This window comes from Myodes glareolus, chromosome 6 (assembly GCF_982192425.1).
Source record: "Myodes glareolus chromosome 6, mMyoGla1.1, whole genome shotgun sequence".
NCBI classification, from domain to species: domain Eukaryota; kingdom Metazoa; phylum Chordata; class Mammalia; order Rodentia; family Cricetidae; genus Myodes; species Myodes glareolus.
In genome coordinates, this window is record NC_142031.1 from 36,981,982 (window position 1) to 37,003,197 (window position 21,216).

Below are 21,216 nucleotides of genomic sequence, written 5' to 3' on the forward strand. Positions count from 1 at the left end.
AAATAGTTCACTGAATATACTGTATATTCAAAAAGTAATGAATTATGCACAGACATCAAAATAGCAAAAGGTCAGTGGTAAATTCTCTAGAGATCTTCTACATTCATCCCCTCGTTCACTTCTAATCTTTGATAGACATTTCCATGTCTAGAATCTGCTATAAGTCACTTCCATTTTAGTACGAGTGCCTTGCTTTGCTTCCAGTTCTTTATTAAACAAACAAGAAAGAAGACTGAAAGTTGAGCTTCCCTGAAATTATAGATATCTATCTATAATTTGAAGTTAACCTTAGTCATATGAAGATGTAAAATAAAAACTAATATAGTGTTGATGAATTGTCTCAGCTAGTAAAGGTACTCGACAGCAATGCTGACCAAGTAAGTTTGGTTATCAGAACATACAATAGAAAGATTTGAACTAAATCCAGTTATGGAGCCTCTTACTCCAACATGTTCACAAAAGGAAGAATGCATTCTCACCCCAGTACACACACAAAAGTAATAAAGTCATGTTTTTAAAACTAGCATCAAATCAGAAAAAATTCCAGATACATCTGTATACCAAGAGTTGTACAACTAGGTATAGTAAATTTTACTATACAAGCAATATCTTCCTGGAAACAATTAAAATCTGAAAGCTGGACAGATCTTCATTGCATAAATAAGGCTTGAATCTTATGTAGAAATCTCTAAGAAAAATACTCAAAAAAACCGTATTAACAACATTTTTACTGATGTGAATAAATACTTGATATAATATGTTAAAAGAGGTTGGTATCATTAGAGATTTTGCCATGTATGAGAGTGATAACCTAATTATTATTAATTATTTACTATTAATTGACAATATTATTATTAATATCACTACTTATTATTAAAACTTGGTATTAATTATTAATAATTATGCTAATTATCACCTTCTAAAACTTAATTATTAACATTTAATTTAAAATTTTACATTCTTTTGCAAAGAACTGTTAATAACACATAGGAGCTCATATTCTAATCTCAGGGATTGGCATCGTTAAACTTGAAAGGATGATTTTAGAAAGAACAGTAAATAGTCCTTGGTAATGCTGAAAGCATATAGAAGTTTTACTGTCAGCCATTCTCTAGGCTTTCCCCAAAAGAACATATGACCTTTTACAAAGTAAACTGTACACTTGGGTAAAATAAACTATCAGAATTTCCAGGGCTTATTGGATAATGGCCCTGAATTAATGCTGATTCCAGAAGATACCAAGAAACATTATGGCCATCCAGTTAAAGTTGGGGTTCATGAATGTCAGGTGATTAATGGAGTTATGGCTGAATATCTGACTCTCAGTAGGTCGAGTGGGTCACCAAATACATCCTGTAGTTATTTCTGCAATCCCAGAATTTAAAACTGGGAGAGACAGACTTAGAAGTTGGCAGAACTTTCATGTTGGTTTTCTGATTTGTGGAGTGGGGGATATTATGTTTGGAAAGACTAAATGGAAGTATTTAGTGTTGCCTATGCCAAGAAAGACAGTGAATCAAAACAGTATCACCTTACTGGAGGATTTGCAGAAATTAGTCACTGTCCGGTTTTAAAAGTTGCAGGCATGGTGGTTTCCACCCCAACTCCTTTTAACTCTCCCATCTGGCCAGTGCAGAAGACAGATGGATCATGGCGAATAAGAGTTGACTATAGAAAACTCAATTAGGTAGTTACTTCAATTGCAGCTACTCTACCGGATGTGGTGTCCCTACTTAGGCAAATTAACACATCTCTTGGTATATGCCATGTAGGTATTGATCTAGTAAATTCTTTTGTCTCAATACCTATCCATTACAATCACCATAAGGAATTTGTTTTCACTTGATAAAGCCGGTAACATACCTTTACAGTTTTGACTCAAGGTTATTCTCTAGTCCCATGTCACATCTTATTTAAAAGAGAGCGTGTTTCTCTGTCTTGTCCACAAAATATCACATTGATGGACTATGTTGTCAACATTATGCTGATTAGACCAATAGCAAGGAAGATAGAAGACATTTTGGACTCATTGGTAACAATGTGATTCACTTAATGGTGCCTGCTGAAGGCCCCAAATAGCAACCCTATCTTCCACTGGTACCTCAAGCACCATCAGGTTTTCTAGGTCATGTGTTCCAAGTGGTAGAGCAGTCTGCACATCAGCCTGGACCTGCTGAAGAGTCTTTTTTCTGTTCTAAACCCCACATAATCCTATCACCTTCCTAAGTACTTGGTATATGAACCAGATTAACACAATCAAGTGAGGAAACTACTGTAGTACTATTTGTGAAATTCAAATAGGAACACTTAATGCTGCGCTTCTATCCAAATTGTTCGGGGGCAGGTGGAGTAACACCTTTCATCTTAGAAAGAATAGCTCTATGTATTGCACACTCATAGACTCCGCAGAATTTCCCTGAGGTGGAAGACCCTTGAATTTTTGTTAGATTTTTGTATTAATCAGAGTTCTCTAATGTAGCAGAATGCATAGAATGAAATTCTCTCTCTCTCTTTCTCTCTCTCTCTCTGTCTCTCTCTCTCATATTATCTCTCTATATATAGATAGAAATAGTTGATAACAAAGAGTAGCCATCCAAAGTCCACCCCTTGTCAAACTTGATAACTCATTATGAAATGATTAATTTCCAAGTGAAAACAATAACCAGGGCATAACAATACCTAAATATAATATAACTATGCCATTTACAACCTTAAATGCATTATAAAATTAATTGCATTATCAATGATAAAAAAATTATTGAGGAAAGAAAGTACAAATTGAAAGCACCTGTTCTTACTTACTGGGCAAAGCTACCCAATAAGGCCAGGTGAGGAATTAAACCTGGCTCAGATTTAGGGACCACAGTAACACTAAGGCTGTAAAATTTTATTGAGATCTATCATACTTTATATATCCCTATCAGAAATAAAATATAGTGGCAATTCCCAGGATAAATACAGTTATAGTTGCCAGTATACAATAATATTTGAAAGGTATGCTAGGTACACAAGATTAATATCCAAGGGCAATAGTCCTGTTGTAGGGAGCCACCTGGAGGCACAGGTGGTCCTGCAGTTTGGAGGTATACAAGCCCATACCTGGCTTAGTCACGTGAGGCTGAGCACCCTTGCCTGCACATGCTCAGAACAGCAGAATGGCATTAACCAATCAGGACAGCATTCAAGCCTCTCCACCGTTTAAAAGCAGCTGCCTCTGGGCTCTACTTCCTCTCTCTAAGCTTTCTCTTGTCCCTGCACTCTCTCTTCCCTTCCCCCAATTTTCCTCAACCAAATGCTCCGAATAAAGACGTGTACAGGGAAGGAATTCTCGTTTTTAGTGGCGTTCATTCCTGCTGGTCAGGAAGCGCGCCGCAACTGGTGCTGAAAGCCCGGGAGGAAGAAGGAGCTGAAATCAGACACCAGGACATAGAGAGCCGTGAATTTCAGAACTCTGGACATGGAGCGGTGAGTGACGTCAGTTAAATCCTCCAGAAAGGGGAGGAAAAAGAATGGAAAAAGTATAGGCCTAAAAAGAAAAGAAAATAGAAAGAATCAAAGTTAAGGTATCTGAAAGAAGGTACAGAAAGCAACCGGGAAGAAAAACCCCTCAAGTTCAGTGCAGGTGGAGCTGAGAAAAAGCGAGGTTTATGGTTGGGAGATCCGCGGCTTCCTCCGTCTGTACTCGCTGTTAGAGACTGGAGGCAACAGTCTCATAGGGAGGCGGGTTTGATCATGTTTGACGACTGCCTTTCCTATTCTTAAAGAGCCACAGAGTTTTTGAGGTGATTTTTGCCTAATTTTGATAAGAGAGCTCAGTCTCTGGCTCTCACGTACAGAAAACTTTAATTTTGATTGAGGAAATGGGCTGGTGCGGTGGCGCACGCCTGTTGTCCCAGCTACTCAGGAGGAAGACGCAAAATTGCACCGCAGAATGCTAACTCGTTCGGGAGGCGTGGCCATGCTAACCAGATGCTGGTGTGGAGTTTGCTGGAGTCCGCAGAGGCCTACGAAAAGCCAGGTCGTTATGGCGACTTGGGCGGGCTAAAGTCCGTGTGACATCAGAGGCTATGTGTCCCGGCCTTCTGGCGGGGCTATGGTTTTCGGAGGACTTTTTCAGCACCTGAGCGGACTTGACCTGACTGAGGCGGAAGCTGCATGGTGAGCAGCAGCGTCGCTAAAGACCTAAAGACGGAGAGGGGCCAAACTCTGAACCGCATTTCCATAGCAACATGGGCGGGGAGGAAGCTCATCGGCGGGGCCACGTGTTGAGTGCTCGTCACTCCCCGGTCCCTGGAAAGGTCTGAGACTGGGGCCCCCCGCGGCCCTAACTGGGCCCTCCGTGCGCGGGCAGACCGGGCAGGAGAGGCCCCCCCATGGGTGGGCAGATGCCCCCCCTCGCCGGAGCTTTGAAAAGACTCACGATCAAAAAGACTCACGGTGGTGCGAGTTCAATGCCTGAGGTGAGACAGAGTGCACAGTTCACAGGTACAGGATAAACCGGCGAGACCGCGCACGGCCCGGGGCGGGGCCATGCCTTTGTTTGGGCCACAATGGGCCACAATGGGCCGTGCCTCAGCCGCGGCCGCCAAAAATTCAGTCAGATAAAAACATTTGTCGCCAAAAATTCAGTTAGATAAAAACATTTATCCCCCCCCAAAAAAATACACATCGTCCCCAAGTCAGCAGGAAGCAGCTAGATCGATTGTCGACGCCCATTTTCCCTCAAAGAATTGGTCATATTTATCATAATAAAAGAGCATCAACCTGGTTACTGTATCCTAGGTAACAAAGACCTATTGCCTCAGGCAACGGGTGGACTAAACAATGCTACCTAGAGGTTTTTTCATTTGAATGCGGGCCTGGAGAGATGGCTCAGTGGTTAAGAGCTTTGCCTGTTCTTCCAAAGGTCATGAGTTCAATTCCCAGTGACAACTGTTTTGGTTTTAGACAAAAAGGGGGGACTACCAGTGACAGCTTCCCCCAGAGAAAGGATTTCTCTTGCATTCTTTACATTTAATTTTTAATTCAAAATTTTGCTGGAAAAACAGCAACAGACAGAGACGCTCTGTTTGAAAGCAATTCCATCTAATTCTAAGGCCTGCTTTAATGGCACAGGCAAACAAGATTTGCTCTTTGGAGCAGAGACATGCAGGTCTCTAAGTTCAAAACCAGCCTACTTCCAGTACTGATTGTGCTGAATTTTTACACTGAGAGTTTTTAGTACTCTTAAATGTTAATTTGGGAGGAGAGTTTTGTTTATGTTTTTCTAGGAATGCTGACATACATCTGGATGCCAGCGAGACTGACAAGAGAAATAAAGAAGAAAGATGACCCAGTGGATGCTGAATGTCCTGCTGTGGAAGATTCGTGCGGAGGCAGCAGAGATGACCTTCTGGGCGGTGTCAAGAGCAGCTGTTTCACACCATCGACTTGAGCAGCACCCTGTGCAACCTCTTATCTCTTACTCTATTTTGCCTTTTCCTTCCTTAGGAATGGGTGGGAGCAGAGATATTCTTGGCATACTGTGTCTAGGTGGAAGTGCTGTATGTCTTTAATTGGTGTGCTACCTGCTAGCCCAAGTAAGGAGGGACAAGGTCTTTGTGGCACAGGCCTTGGCAGCCTTGGAATGTGTATCCTCACCCCAGGTTTGGCTCTCAGCCTCAAAAGAGCTCATAAGCAATTAGCCATGCATAACCTTTGCACCCTCTAGGGACCAGATAGTCCCACGGCATAGAGGAAGGTATGCATAGGCGGAGGGTGTGCAGACACAGCCCTAGCACTCCCAGGGTAGTTGTCCCATTGCACGGGAAGGGTGTGTCTTGTTTTTCTTTTCTTCAATCGGTCCACACATCATGAGGTGGGGACCAGATTGGAAAATAGTTTTGCCTTATTGCTCTTATTAACAAGAGAAGAGGGAGATGTAGGGAGCCACCTGGAGGCACAGGTGGTCCTGCAGTTTGGAGGTATACAAGTCCATACCTGGCTTAGTCACGTGAGGCTGAGCACCCTTGCCTGCACATGCTCAGAACAGCAGAATGGCATTAACCAATCAGGACAGCATTCAAGCCTCTCCACCGTTTAAAAGCAGCTGCCTCTGGGCTCTACTTCCTCTCTCTAAGCTTTCTCTTGTCCCTGCGCTCTCTCTTCCCTTCCCCCAATTTTCCTCAACCAAATGCTCCGAATAAAGACGTGTACAGGGAAGGAATTCTCGTTTTTAGAGGCGTTCATTCCTGCTGGTCAGGAAGCGTGCCGCATCCTGTGAGGCTTCTGTGCTTGTTTTTTACTTTTAAGGCAACATACAGAGAAACACTAAATTGACTGAACACTTCACTGCCTAAGGTAGCAAGAGACTTAATTTCTCAGGAACTGAAAGGCACATAGTGACCCAGGAGCCATGGAATCCAACCTGTAAAACCTGTGATATATGCCTCCAAAGGCAGTTAGGCCAGACCAACTCTATGATCCTCTTCAACAAACATCTATACAAACACATTCTTAACAAAATATGCCAGGAATACTCATGCCAGTTATGCTCCTCCTTCTGCAAGTGGCCAAGTGGCCTTAGCTGGTTTTCATAACTACCTCATCTACTACCCCTTCTGCATTTCCTTCATCCTCAGGAAATACCTGGATAGGTCTTGGCTGGTTTTTGGAGGAATGACTCATACCTGCATTTCTGTTAGGTCTATTCTCTTTGTCATCCTGCCTGGATTAGGATATAATAGTTCCACACTGACTTTAATCACAAGAAATGATAGCACCAAGGCACACCCTAGAATCTCCTGCACTCCAAAAAGAATTATTCTTTTCTCCATTCTGGATAACAAATCCAATTTCTCAAAGGTAATCTAATCAGTCATCCCTCCTAATACTGTTATTCTTTCCTTAGCCCTGTTGGTTTAAGGACATTAGAAGGCCAAATTTCCCAGGGGGATGTCTGCACTTCCAGTTCAACGGAGTGCTTTTTCACACTCATGACTGTATATTTTTCTAAGAGTAAGGAAGCATAAATTAACAATTTCTTCTTTAAGGAAATAGAGGAAGGAAATCATGAAATTTAATTCAGTAAAATATTATGAAATGTTATAAAGTAGTTTTAGACTTCCAAAGTATTATAGTCTTCAGTAAGATATAAACCTCATTTCCTACAATAACCAAAGAAGCATTTCTTCACATCATATTCATGTACACATGTGTTGTAGTTCATATTTCCAAGAATTGGAAGAAAGAGTAAATTCCATACACAAAGTCATTGATAATCTTACTGTTATAATACATGTGACATAGTGTTGACAACATTTTACATGAAAAGAATGTTCTGTATGCACACATTTGAAAATTGTACTACTAGAATTAATGAAAAACGTATTTGTATAATTACAGTTGTGTTCACCTCTGTAAGAAAGCAATGACAGATTGTTTTGACTTTTTAAATTTTCTTCATTGTGCCCAATTTTCCAATGCAATTTCAGGATTTAGCATTCTATTCATTAAAAAAGTCTTTAAGAATTACTGGTAAGCCCCTTCTGCTTAGTTCAAGCATGATCAAACACTGATAAAGTACATTTTCAGGACTATATGTAATTTTAGTGATATTTTGAAAATATTTTATCATCACTTACACTTGGTTTTCCCTCTTCTTGATAACTCCTTAGATAAAAGTATTTACTATATCAATATATGTTTCTGTGTTTACTAACTTCATTATTTTTAATATGAACAAGCATATTTTAATTACTTTTTTAAATATTCAAAATGACTTTTACCACAATATTTAACAATTTGTAAGTGAAAAACAAAATATTAGTTATTCTTTTTTATGTTTTTTATATAAAACTACATTTTTCATTCTCTGTTTCCACTATTTTTTGAATGTACAGTACCTGGAATTATCTATACCACAGATATTTATCATTTTTGACATTAGGAAGAGCACGTATTTACAGAAGGGCCTCCTGGATCACCCATTATCTTATTATATCCCACTCAAAAGATTTAGCTCATTGTTTTTCTAACTCATGGAATTTTACTAGCATCCCCAACATACGTTGAGCTTATGATTTCTCATCAATTCAATTATTCATTTTATCTACTACATCTTAGTAAAAATTTATGATAACTTTATCTTCCCAATAGTATGTAACATTAAATCAATCATAAAAGAATTTGAGTCTTTTAACCATAGACCATCTCAAACAAAAGTGACAAATTAATATATTACATTTGCTTTTTAGCTCCATGATTTAGTAACACTTTTGTGGCAAAATTGTAAGTTTCTCCACAATTAAACTAAACTTTATTAATTTAGTTAAATTAATGAACTTTATTAATTTAATTCAGGCTTTTCTGAAGGATAAGTGACACCAGGTAAAGAGCGTCCATAACTTTGCAACTATCTGACTGGTAAATTTCATATGTATGTACATTTGCTCATCTATTAAATATGTTGCTCAATTATTAAATATGCTTGAGTGAAATATAAGAAATCATTAAAAAGTTTCTCATAGATGTGTCTGTTTTAGTATGGGTGCTGAATGTGGTGTGTGTGTGCTTGTATATCTGTGATGTTTTCTTATAAGCACACAGGTGTGCATTCATATATTCTTGGTGCAAGAAGCACTTTATCAACTAGGTCATCTACCTAACGTCTGAAATATGACTTGTGTTGATGGAGGCTGATCGTGGGTCTCTGGCCACTCAGACCCAAAATAATCACACAGAAACTATTAATTACAGCACTGCTTGGCTAATAGCTTAGGCATATTCCTAACTACCTCTTATATCTTATATTAACCCATTTCTATTAATCTGTGTATCAACATGCTATTGTGGCCTACCGGTAAGGTTCTATCGGGCATCCAGTGTGGGTCTCCTGTGGAGGGCTATATGGCTTCTCACTGACTCCACCCACTTTCTCCCAACATTCAGTTTAGTTTTCCCTCCTAGCTCTATTCTGGCCTATTGGAGGCGAAAGCGGATTCTTTATTCACTAACCAATAAAAGCAACACATATAGAGAGGTCTTTCCACACCAGACTTCAGTGTAACAAACTCTTTCTCATGCAACTTCCAAGGATCGAGGTTCCTTAGAGAAGTGGATGAAAGGTGCAATCCACTTCAAAATAATGACTGTGGATTCGGTCATTTGGACACTTAAATGGCACTTGACTGAATCGCTTTCTAGAACAATTCGCTTTTGTTTCTGACAGGGTTGAGTGGGTTTCCTGACTCTTGGAATAAGGCTTACTCCCTATCTTTCAGCATGGAATTCTTATGCTAGTCACCCTATGGTCTCATAATCTATTGAGCAGTTTCCCCCTAGAATAAACATCTAAGGAATTTAAGGTACAGAATCTTTTATTAGCACCCTTGACACAGTGTGAGCATTCGATCAGTTAGACTTGTTATTCTTCTCATCATGACTGCTAGATATACAGGAAACAAAGATCTTTGAGGTCATTTAGAGAGTTGATTTTACAATCATTCAAAACACATTCTTCATCTGTTTGAAGACATTGGCCTAGGACATTTGTAAGTTTGGTTTGTATTAGGTCCCAAGTTGTAAAAATATTGATATCAGCTATTGACATAATGTGGCTTATTTTGTACAATTGAAATTAATAAAATAATTTTTACACTCACATTTATATTAAAGATCTTTGTTTAGTAAATACATACTCAAAACTTGTTTTAACTGTTAGTTATGATGCGTTAATAGTCAGGTTGAGAGTCTCTAATAATGTTTACTGAATGTGAACAATAACCAAGAAGGTTATAAAGTAGAGTAGAATAAATAACAGAGAATTAAAGTGTAATAGAGTTTAACAGATAGCTAATTATTTATAAGTATAGTATTTGGATGATTTCTATTGTCTATATTACAAGAGATAGATTGTGGAGACTTATGAGAAATGAGATAGTGAAAAAAAGTTAAAAAGATAATCTTCAAAATATCAACCATGTGTGTGTGTGTGTGTGTGTGTTTATATGTATATATGGGAGCACAAATGAATATATGAAGAGAGATTTGTTGAATGATCAAAATTATTTGTTCAAACTTTTGTAGCATACAAAATAATTTTAAATCAAACATATCTGTATACACCCAAAACAAAAACAGCATAGACAATGAATAAAGTGAATCTTAAGCTCATATTTATTTTTAATCATATTTGATTGAAAATAGATAGGAGATAGCGAGGTAGAAGAAATCAGAACGCAGAATCAACTATGCAGAACACATAAGCCCACACAGAGACTGAATTGCTAATCAGAATTGACATGGGTCTGCACTAGGTCCTCTGATTATATGTTATGATGTGTTAGCTTGATATTTTTGTAGAACTCCTTCCAGTGAAACTGGGGGTTTCTCTAAATCTTTAAGCTGTCTCTTGGGACTCTTTTACTACTATTGGGTTGCTTTTCTCAGACTTTATATGAAAGTTTGTGCCTAAACTTATTGTGTTCTATGATGTCATATTTGATTGATTTCTTCAAAGGGTCTGTTCTTTTCTGAAGAAAAATGAAGGAAGAATGGATCCGGGATAGAGTGGAGATTGGTACAGGGTATTGGGAGGCACGGAGGAAAGGAAACTGTTGTCAGGATGTATTAAATGAGAAAAGAAAATATAAAAAATCCTGTGTGTGTGCACACACACGTACACTGCAAAACAAGAAGATGAATATGCTCACTGCTGAGAACCAGTAACGTCACCCAATGCAATAGGATAATGCCTGTAATTCACTGTCTCTGATGTGAAAAATTTTTTTTTATTCAGCAATACCTCTTAGTGTTCTCTAAACTTTTATAATTTTCACATTCAATTTCAAGATTACAGGGATTGTCACAGGTTCAGAATTTGAGATCTAAATATTCTTCACATTTACTCCTCTTTCTTCAGTGTTTACAAGACCTAACCAATTAATCCCACATTTGTTAAAATTTATTCTAGTTTCATTCTTTAGTCTTATTTTTAAGGAATCCTTTAATTCTGTGTCTTCCTTCTACTTATTTTCTAAGCCATGCATAGAAAAATCATGTGGTACATTCAAGATGTACTACAGTCTTTATGTAAGCAACAGGGAGGAAGTACATGAGGGCTATGAAGTGTCAGGACCTCCTGGGTGATTTGTACCATCATTAAATATTAGTAAAGGAAACTAAGTCACCTAGGCTTATAAGAAAAATGACTTTTACAAAGTCCAAAACTTTCATTCATTTGCTGAAATTAAGTTGGATATTCCTAAGTAAAAAGTCTTATCGTCTCAAACAATGAGGTAAAATTGATAGTGCATGTTATTTAGTGTTCTCTGTCATACAGAAACACTAAAATGGTACATCAGACTGTGGTTTGGGTGTCTGATATTTGTTTATTTCATTTTAAGTGTACTTCTGGTTTATATAGGGATTATAACTACATTTTGAAAAATGTATCATAAATTTGGCTTTAAAATCTTTGTTTTATAAACTTACTTTCCACGTGGACTCCTTTTTAAGAATCCATAGAATGTCATGTTTTCTCCAAAAACAACAGGTCTTGACTAGTGAAAGACAATAATGTGGGAGAGTTATTTAAATGAGTGACAATATTTGCCTGGAAAATCTGTGATTTTTAAACAATAACATCACGTTGTACAATGCACTTACTCAGGAAAAGAAGCTTGCACACAAATATTGCACACAAATGAAACAAATATTTCATTGTTGATGAACACATCAACAATGTTCATCTTGATTATTTGTGGTGTTTTACTGTAGAATTTCATTTTGCCTTAATAGCCCTTCAGAGCGTTATCATCTTCATCCAGAGATAATATTTATAAGTGAATGGAAAAAATGCATCCACAATTAAAGAATTGTATTCAGCACATGTGAAAATACAGCTGCATGTAAGTCATTAATCTTAACCCATCTATAAGTAGACTAGAATTTTGACTATTAGAAGAGACCACATCTTTCAAGCATTTTTAGCATGCTTACTAAAGAAGAAATTCATTTCCTTTTAGCTTTATTTTTACTTTCCTTAATTATTTGAGAAACTTCATACATTATCATATTGATAATATTCAGCAGCTACCCTTTTCCTCTCATACCCACCTTACTTTGTGTTCTCATTTTTCTTAATTACTAATAGCTCTTCAGCTAGGTATGGAACTTGTGCTAACCTCTCCCCTCCATTCTGAGAGTTTGGTCTGGCTTGATCTGGCACCCATCTTGTATATGCTGTCTGAATTTCTGTGAGTTCATGTGTGTAACCACCCTGTGTATCCAGAAAACATTTTATCCTTGTAATCATTCTATGTTTCTGATTCTTACAGTTTCAGCAAACACTCCACAATACACCCTGGGCCTTGTGAGGGTCTGCATGTGTGCATGTGTGTGTGCAGGTGTGCATGTGTGCATGTGTATCTCATTCCATAGTCAATGATTCTCTGTACCCCAGGCAGCCATAGGTCCCTGGGTTAATCACCGGCTTTTCTGATGAGGTTTGAGAGATGCTCTGAACTATGTACGCAGCAGGTTGTTAAGAGCTGACTTAATACTAGGTTCATCAGCAGAATTTCATCATTCTTATGACCTTTTATTTAAACAGGACAGCAGTCTTGTGAGTTTGAAAAATATAACCTTATCTTACTATAAATTTAACAAAATGAAGACCATATTTTTTTATCAACATTTCTCTGTGACTAAAAGGAAATATCATAGAGAAGATATGACAGAGATCTCTAAGTAAACATGTCACAGACCCATGGTGAAAGGCAGTTATGTAAGAGAAGGAGCGGAGTAGGAAAAAGGTAAAATCTCCAAGACCAGATCTCCAAGACCAGGAGGCTTAGCTTAGGCTGTTGTATGAGGGAGAGAGAGAGAGAGAGAGAGAGAGAGAGAGAGAGAGAGAGAGAGAGAGAGAGAGAATCCTGTTCTTGTCTGAGGAGATAGAGATTCATTGTGTGGATAATTGTGAGATAGAATAGATCCAATTTAGGGGTCAATGGGAAGGTTCGTTCTCTGAAGAATTCCTGTCTGTTACTAGGTACTGTAAAGACTGAGAATTCTGAAAATTCAGAAACTGCTTGATAACTGCAACTTTCTCACTCCATAAGAATGTCCAATGATTAGCATGGTTTGAATTATGGAGACAGGCTTCCAAGTAAAAATTGCAGTACTCTGATTTACCTTTCTACTTCTAATGCATTTGTTAGGTACTTCTGGCTGTAACATTAGTCACCCCTGTGTGGGAAACCACCCTATTCTACATATGAGGTAAGCATGACAAACAGAAGCTCCTGATTTGCAAAGGGAAACAGAAATTAAACGTGAAGACTCTCTAGGTGAACCACTGTAGCACCAGTGGGTGTAACTTGTTTGGCATGTAGCTGTTGTACAACATGCGGCCCAGAATCTACGATGTTGTCATCGTGGCAGTGAAAACAGATCCATCACTAATCATGCATGATGATACAAGTCTCATTCAGGACAATAGAGCTTGAAAACTTAAACCCTTAATGAAGGACCTCTCTGTGACCAGGTTAGTGACCGATACCTATAATATAAGCACTTAAAGGTGGAGGCAGGAAGATGAGGGCTCCAAGGTCATTCCACATTACATATAAAGCTTGGGATAAGCCTAGGCTAAAGGAAACACCGGAAAAATATGAATCTTCTAATGTCATAACATTAGATACTAACTTCCAGTACATAAATTATAAGAATAACTCACATTTCCGTATTTTCAAAACATATATTTAGAATAACTAAATAACACACTAAGTGGGAAAAAATCCCATTCATAAAATAAACTCTATTTTAGAATGTGTGCCTATTACATTGCGTTTACAAATGATTATTTCAGAATAGTATTACTATCTATATTAAAAGTTAGATAGCATATTAAAATATTCTACTTTTGTTTTTAAATTATATATTATTAAGTATATAGAAAAGATAATTTCTGCAGTGCCTATTCTGCATGGAAATTGATAGCCACTTTGTAGTACAAGCATCATATTGACGCCCACAGGGTAATGTCCCAGAAGGGTTATTCTACAGGATCATAAGAAGTCATCCCTCTTTTAATCTATTTTGAAAATCAAAGATCTCACCATTGGTGAATTTTTTAAGGCCACTCATCTACTTTATGTTTCCTGTGATATATAGTCTAATCTAGCTTGGAGGTGAAAGACACAGTTAAGGAGAATTTTGCTATGCAGCACTTTGATTCTAAAGGGCCATTAATGATCATAATGGGTGCAGCAACAGGAGAAAAATGTGCCTTGTGTCTTTGCAGGGCTTGTACTTTGCTAACAGATCTGACTCAGTACATGTCATTTAGTTAATATTTTTTTTCAGTGAGAAATCCTGTTTTGTATGTTTGTATTAGACTAAATTAACATCTTATAGGGTACAACGTATGTTTTATACTGCTTTCTTCTCATCAAAGTCACAGAAGCATGTTAACACTTTACTACCAGATCGTAGAAAAATAAAATATAATCAGGTCTATACTAAAAATCTTTCCTTTACTTGCCACTTCTACACATAGTTTTTGAAATATTTCTTTAATTTCAATCAAGACTTTCTAAGTCCTCATCTTCAAGCCCTTTGACAGAGAATTGACTCTCTCCAAAGTCTCCTCAGTGTGATTCATCTTTGAGCACCTTGGCCTTGGAAAATGTGTTTATTATTGCATAGAATAACATTTTTGTTACTGTCTATTGGATACAAAAATATGATATAAATTCTTCCATTTTGTTTGAATGTCATAAACATATCTAATGTTTGCACATTTAGATCCTGCTGAATCTCTTTTGCAAATCTGATTCAATTTAAAATAACCTATACTAGCAATGATTTTTCAGCAATAGGTTTATAGTCATGAATAAGCCTGCCTAAGGCCAAGTCCCATTTTTAACTGCTGGAAATTGCCTTTTGTTGTACATGATTAAAAGACAAAAGAATCTAAAGTGGGCAACTCTCCCTTTCTTTATCCTTTATTTTTATAAATGTCAATAATTATTCTTCAGTGTTATAAAAGTTATATGCTTATTTTTATATTATGTATGCTGACTACATGTCAAAGTACTGTAATTTTGACAAAAGTCTTAATCTCTTAAAGCCAACTTACTTTAGAGATTAAGAAGACAAGTTAATTAATTCCATGTATGGGCTAATTGTTCAAGATTTCAGTAGAAACAATACACATAATAGTGATTTCATGCTTAGCAACTATGTGAAAGCAAGGACAATAGCAGGAGGTGTTGCTGGGCCATAAGGAAAGTGTTTTATTTACTGTGTGCTCATTAAATCATTACACAGGGTAATGAGCCCGCTACTAATGGAAGAAAGTTCAAAATCTGCATAATGTCAGAGCTTCCGAAGAAAAGGTTCTGATCAAAACAAAATTAAAAGGTGGGAAACTAAGTAAAGTAAAAGATTAAAATTTGATATGCATGTTACAATAAATTTAAATTAGTCAAGTATCAGAACACAATTTTCAATTGAAAAGCATTTGATATAAGTTACTGAGATACCACTGTAGCCTTAATATAAGATTTTGAGTGGGTTTATATAACTTCTTGACTCTTTTCTATTTCCTTTTACATTGATAATACATTTGAATTAATATTAGAATAATGGATGCTTGTCTGTAATAACTTACCTGTCAAAGTCATGACACTTGAAAAGGAAATTATTTATCGTAGGAATCTAGGCCTGGGTTGATTTATAAGATATAATTTAATGAAAAGTGCATCAACCTTCAAGTAGGGAAACTCAAGTTTCTAGTCTTTAGTTTCTGTTTGATGAAAAGTAAGGAAGAAATATTCATTATGTTTTTGCCTACAGTTCTTCTAACATATAAAATAAAATGTCAAATTAATATTTTATATAAAAAGTTACAAAGGGTTTTTAGAACATTAAGCAGTTGTGTTCTCTTAGCAACATTCACTATTTTAGTAGGTATAAAATATTAAACATAGTAACTTTTTAAGAAACAAAATTAGTATTAAAGAAAATTTTAAAGACTATAATTGTAGTTTGTAGTATGAAGTTGTTTCAAAGAGGAATGACTGAAGAAGATACTAAGAGTCTAAGAAGTTTGCTGCACCCCTTAAATGACAAATGCATTGAAGGATATCTATTTTTCTATCTCTTATGCTATCTATATATGAAGATATTAGACAGATGAAAATTGAGACGAACATTCTCAGAAGAAATATATTACAGAGAATAAAGATCATGATTTGAGCTAAAAAGCAAAAGAGTAATTTTAATAACAAACAAGTTCATCTCTTGTTTTTAACAGATATTGGCATAGGGAGATTGTAACCTAGATCTACATGTACTAGATTTACATATTTGAAAGTTTATTTTGGTTATATCGCCTACTGCAGACTTAAGTATTTTAAGACTTAAGGGGGGATATAGAAACAAATTAGTGACAGGATGAGTTAAAGGAACATCACAGGCAAAGAAGAGGTTAATTTGGGAAATGATAAAGCTGACAGACTCACATCGAATCTACCCCTATGCGAGTCAGTAAGAAAAGTAACAGGAAAAGTGGGACAGTGTGGGTCTAAAGATGGGGCCATGTGGTGTCATGAAATGTCTAGATGACGAAGACGGGAAGACTCTCAGGGGCATTGCCTACAGGAAATCCAGAGGACATTTCACAGTCATAAATAAATCAGTGCAGAAGAAAAGGAAATTTGGCAGTCAGGTGGATACAGTCATTAGAAATCATGGAGAATTAAATGACAAGAGAGAGTGATGCGTACCTGAAAACTACAAGAACCAAAGCCATTAGAAGCTGACAGTGAAGAAGTTGTGAAGTTTTCCAATGTCTCCCTCCAACAGTGAAAGAGTTAATTGAATAGGAAAAACAAAAAAAGTAAAATGTTCAAGGTCTTATTTCTTTGTAAATCTCTCTCTCCATATTTGGGCACTAATAGCAGGTGAGTATAGCAAGCATCACAATTTCAAAGTAAAACAAGTAAGTTTAGCAATGCCAAATGCCTATGAGTAGCCAATTACACAAATGCAACAGGTTTTAGGCATCATTTGTAATTTACTTGAATGATATGACATCTTGTGCTACATAGATTTATTCTCCTTGGCTTAGAGGCAAATGCAAAGTAAATCTGTTATGAATTAAGATGAATCACAACATTGCTTATAAACTTAACTTTATTTCTTCAGAGAACACTTATAATGACCATTACCAGAGCATTTTTATTTGAAAGCAGTATTTGGGATAACTTGTCCAAATGGACTGGAATTTTCTGATATAATCTGATCACAAACAAAGGAGCTATCTATCCGTGCTTGGGATTTCTTTTTCACTATCATCTCGACTCATTTACTACCATCATCACATTTATTGATCATTTGCAGTGTACTCTGTTCAATAGAACATGCAGAAACATTGCTTCTGTTTTTTAGAAGCTTACATTCTAAAAGGAAAAAAATGCACTTCTTTTAAAATAGCATTTTTCTTTGGTGTTTTCTTTAAAGCAATCTCCATAGGGTGTGAGCATTGGGTGTCATTCACCTTATCATTATTTGAGAAAAGGAAGAGAAATCATTTTAAAGGGAGACTGTGACAGACAATCCAGGGTAGGTTTTCCAGGAAGTTAAACACAAGTTCAACAGCAGAGGGAATTGTGCTACAGGAGAGGATGAAAGAGTCTGTGAGGTGTAAACAGAGAAAGAGAGCAGGGTACCTTAGACACAGTGGAGACAGAAATCATGTGGTCTTTCCCCAAATGCAAAGCCTCCAAGAAGGCAACAAGACAAAAAGGGAGAAAGGTGCCACCTGTCAGATAGAAGTAAGGGAAAGAAATTAGAAGCAGACCACAAGAGTTACAAGAAATACTGAACATCCAAGAGCAATTTGGTGCTATCCAGTGGAATGGTGGAACAAGAGTACTTTTTAAAAAAAAAAAATTATGTATTTATTTTTTATTTATTTTTTTATTTTATTTTTTATTAATAATATCCACCTCCTCCCCTCCTGCCATTCCTCCCTCCTCCCCACCCCCCCTTCCCCCTCCCTCTGAAGTCCAAAGAGCAGTCAGGGTTCCCTGCCCTGTGGGAAGTCCAAGGTCCTCCCCCTTCCATCCAGGTCTAGGAAGGTGAGCAACCAAACAGGCTAGGCTCCCACAAAGCCAGTACATGCAGTAGAATCAAAGCCCAGTGCCATTGTCCTTGGCTTCTCAGTCAGCCCTCATCGACGGCCACATTCGGAGAGTCCAGTTTGATCATATGCTCCATCAGTCCCAGTCCAGCTGTATTTTCTTAAGTTAAAAAAAAGTCTCACACCCAAATTGCCTTTGCTCAATCTTCCCTTACGAAGAAAAGAAAATACACTTCAGTTTTTGAGTTGGAGGGCATAAGCAGGAGGTATATGGACTTTATTGAGAAAGATAGGTATGTTACCAAGTTTTGTTTCAGCAAAGTTTGTGTTCAAAATTGGTAAAAGCCCATAAGCAGCCAAGAGGAAATAAGGAATCCATTTCCAAGAATATAATTTTTTCATCAAAACTAATTTATATGAAAAGCTGTAGAGAAAGTAGCTGAAAAGTCCATCCATAAACCTTTTATTTCACTTACATGTACTGTACTTGATACAGTACAAGTATTCTTAAGAATTATGCTTGCTCATGAAAATTGTATAAGGCATCAAACAAAGCTAGCCATAGTCTTCTCAAATTATTTCTTTGTTAGCTATTTTTACAAAACATGCATGTTATACAAGTATCAGAGAAGAAAAAAATCACAAAAGCAATAAACAAAACAAAATAGAAAAAAGGTAAATACATAGGATTATTTTTACTGCTGTGCCTGATACACATGGAGCAGTGAACACTAAACATTTCATTTTTATTGCATCTTGACTTTTACATTTGTTCTTAGATTTTTAGAAAACATTTAAATATATATTTGAATATACAGATAACTTTACAAATAATGAAATGTGAAATATTTTTTTCACTGACCATAGTAAATTGGGCCATAATTTTGTGTAATTAGAGCCTCTGAGGCTTCAGTCAAGGGTCTATGAATGCTAAGACAGGATTCCAATGTTCACCCATGGGATGTCTATTTTTACCACAACTGTGCAACTAATCCAAGTCTTGAAATACCACAATAACTACACTATGACTGGAACCTTTATATTAACCAGCAGCACAAACAAATATGCAGACGGTTTGTTTACTTAGACATGGAAGCAGCTTTAACCTTGGTCCTTCTGAAGGCACAATATTCCAAAAGTACTGAGCCTAACAAGTATAACTCTTACAAAATCCCAATACTTTGTTTTGGCCACATCAAGATCAAAATGAGTCACTCCTGAAAGTTAATTGGGAACTGGTTCTATTCTTCTAATACTAAAACATAAAAATAATATGGAAAGTACACATATTAAAATAGAAGTAGCAAACCCACCATAAATCATAAACAAACAAAAAATTCCTTGTGAGACAGCAAGGATGACAAACGGTCAGCCGTGTGAATTTTAGAATGAGGCAGACAAAGGCTGGAAGGCCAATTAAATTTCTCCTCCTTCTTTGAGGTCTGCTTTGTTTCCTCATGTATCCAATGTCCACAATATCTAGTGGATCCTCAGTAACTGCATTATTTGTGTGTTATCTTTGTTCAGTTCTCTACTTCATGTGTCAAGTTCAGCAGCAATGGTTTTCTCAACAGCTGTTTTTTGCAAGAAAGCAACTTTTGCTGGGGATTTCAGAATCTCATAATAGAACACAAAGGAGTCAGACTGGCCAGATCTAGTCTGATAGGATGTGTTGGTTGCATTTCCTCTTTGCTGATCACATTTCTTGACATGCTGGCCTGGCTGTGACTGGCCCCCAATTCCTTTCTCATCAATAGCAGCAACCTCAGCCAAATAAAGGAAGTAGTCGCCCTTCATTGTCAAATAGAAGGCTTTTCTCTCGGATTGTGAAGTTTGGAGGAAGAACTATTCCAAAAAAGACCACACATCATTGCAGATGTGTCTTAGCTCAGTTTCAATTTTCTCTCTATATTTTTAGGCCATCTGTTGTTTCCCCTCTCCACTTTCTATCTTTCGCTAGATAATTGAGAAAACCCTCCCAGATGATGTATAGGCAGGCTCCGTGGCGTTTTTATAAGCACTGGTGAGAAGACTCCTCTCCTCATTAGATAACTTCGCTCCTTGCTCAGTTACAGATATCATTTCATTCAGTTTGCTGGACCAGTTTGACTTTTTTCATCAATTCATTTTTATCTAAAACTGGATATTCGGAGTCCAGGGTTGGTGAATGTTGCATAAATAATAAAAACACAGAGACAGATATTGGGGTTCTACCTGAAGATCAGAAAAGCAGCCAGTCACTGACTCTTACCTCTACCTCAGACTAAAAATGAGTGAGATCACATCTCCATGAATCCTGAAGACTCCACATCCCACACTCCAGACTCCACTTATTTCCTGTCTCTTCTCCCTTATATTCCTCTCTGTGCCCAGCTATATCAGTCCTGTCTCCACCTCCCTAGTGCTGGGATGAAAGACATGTGATCCCATATCTTTGGGTGAGCTTTGTTTCTCTTTTAGACAAATTCAATCTTATTTACCCCAGGGTGGCCTTGAACTAACAGAGATCCCATCTGCCTCTGTCTCTTGAGTCCTGGGATTAAAAGGTGTATACTCCACTTCCTGGCCTGTATGTCTAACTAGTATGTCTGCTTTGCCCTCTGATCTTCAGGCCAGCTTTATTTATTAAAGCAAAAATAAGCACAATATAGGTAGAAGTGCATTTACCTGGCTTGGAGATTTCTGGAGAGTTGTCTTAAATGTTGTCCTCTGAACATGATATGCCTGTGGAACAAATTAACACAACAGCTGGTTACCTGCACGAGACTTGTATACAATTAATCAAGTCAAATATCACTTTTCTTTGAGTGGTGGTGACTGATAGATTACCTATACTCCTGTGGATGAGACCACACTCATGTACCCAAGGGTATTAATTAGAGTGAGTGGATTATAATTAATATGTAATTAAATAAACAAGCAAACAAATAAATGAAGCGTATGAAGGTATAAGGTGTATTGTATTTGAACCTGAATGAAGTTCAGGGAGTAGGGGTTGGGTATGAAAAACATCTTGTTGCATATATGTGTGGAACTTTCAAAGAACAAAAATTATTAAGAATATGATAATCAAAAAGGTGTCCAGC

At 37.1% G+C, this 21,216-nt stretch overlaps 2 pseudogenes; one reads left to right on the forward strand and one right to left on the reverse strand.

The window, feature by feature from the left end:
* Positions 1-4,237: 4,237 nt before the first annotated feature.
* Positions 4,238-4,489, forward strand: LOC148121705 (Nuclear RNase P; annotated as a pseudogene).
* A 15,057-nt stretch (positions 4,490-19,546) lies between these two features.
* Positions 19,547-20,261, reverse strand: LOC125388395 (14-3-3 protein zeta/delta pseudogene; annotated as a pseudogene).
* Between the last annotated feature and the right edge of the window lie 955 nt (positions 20,262-21,216).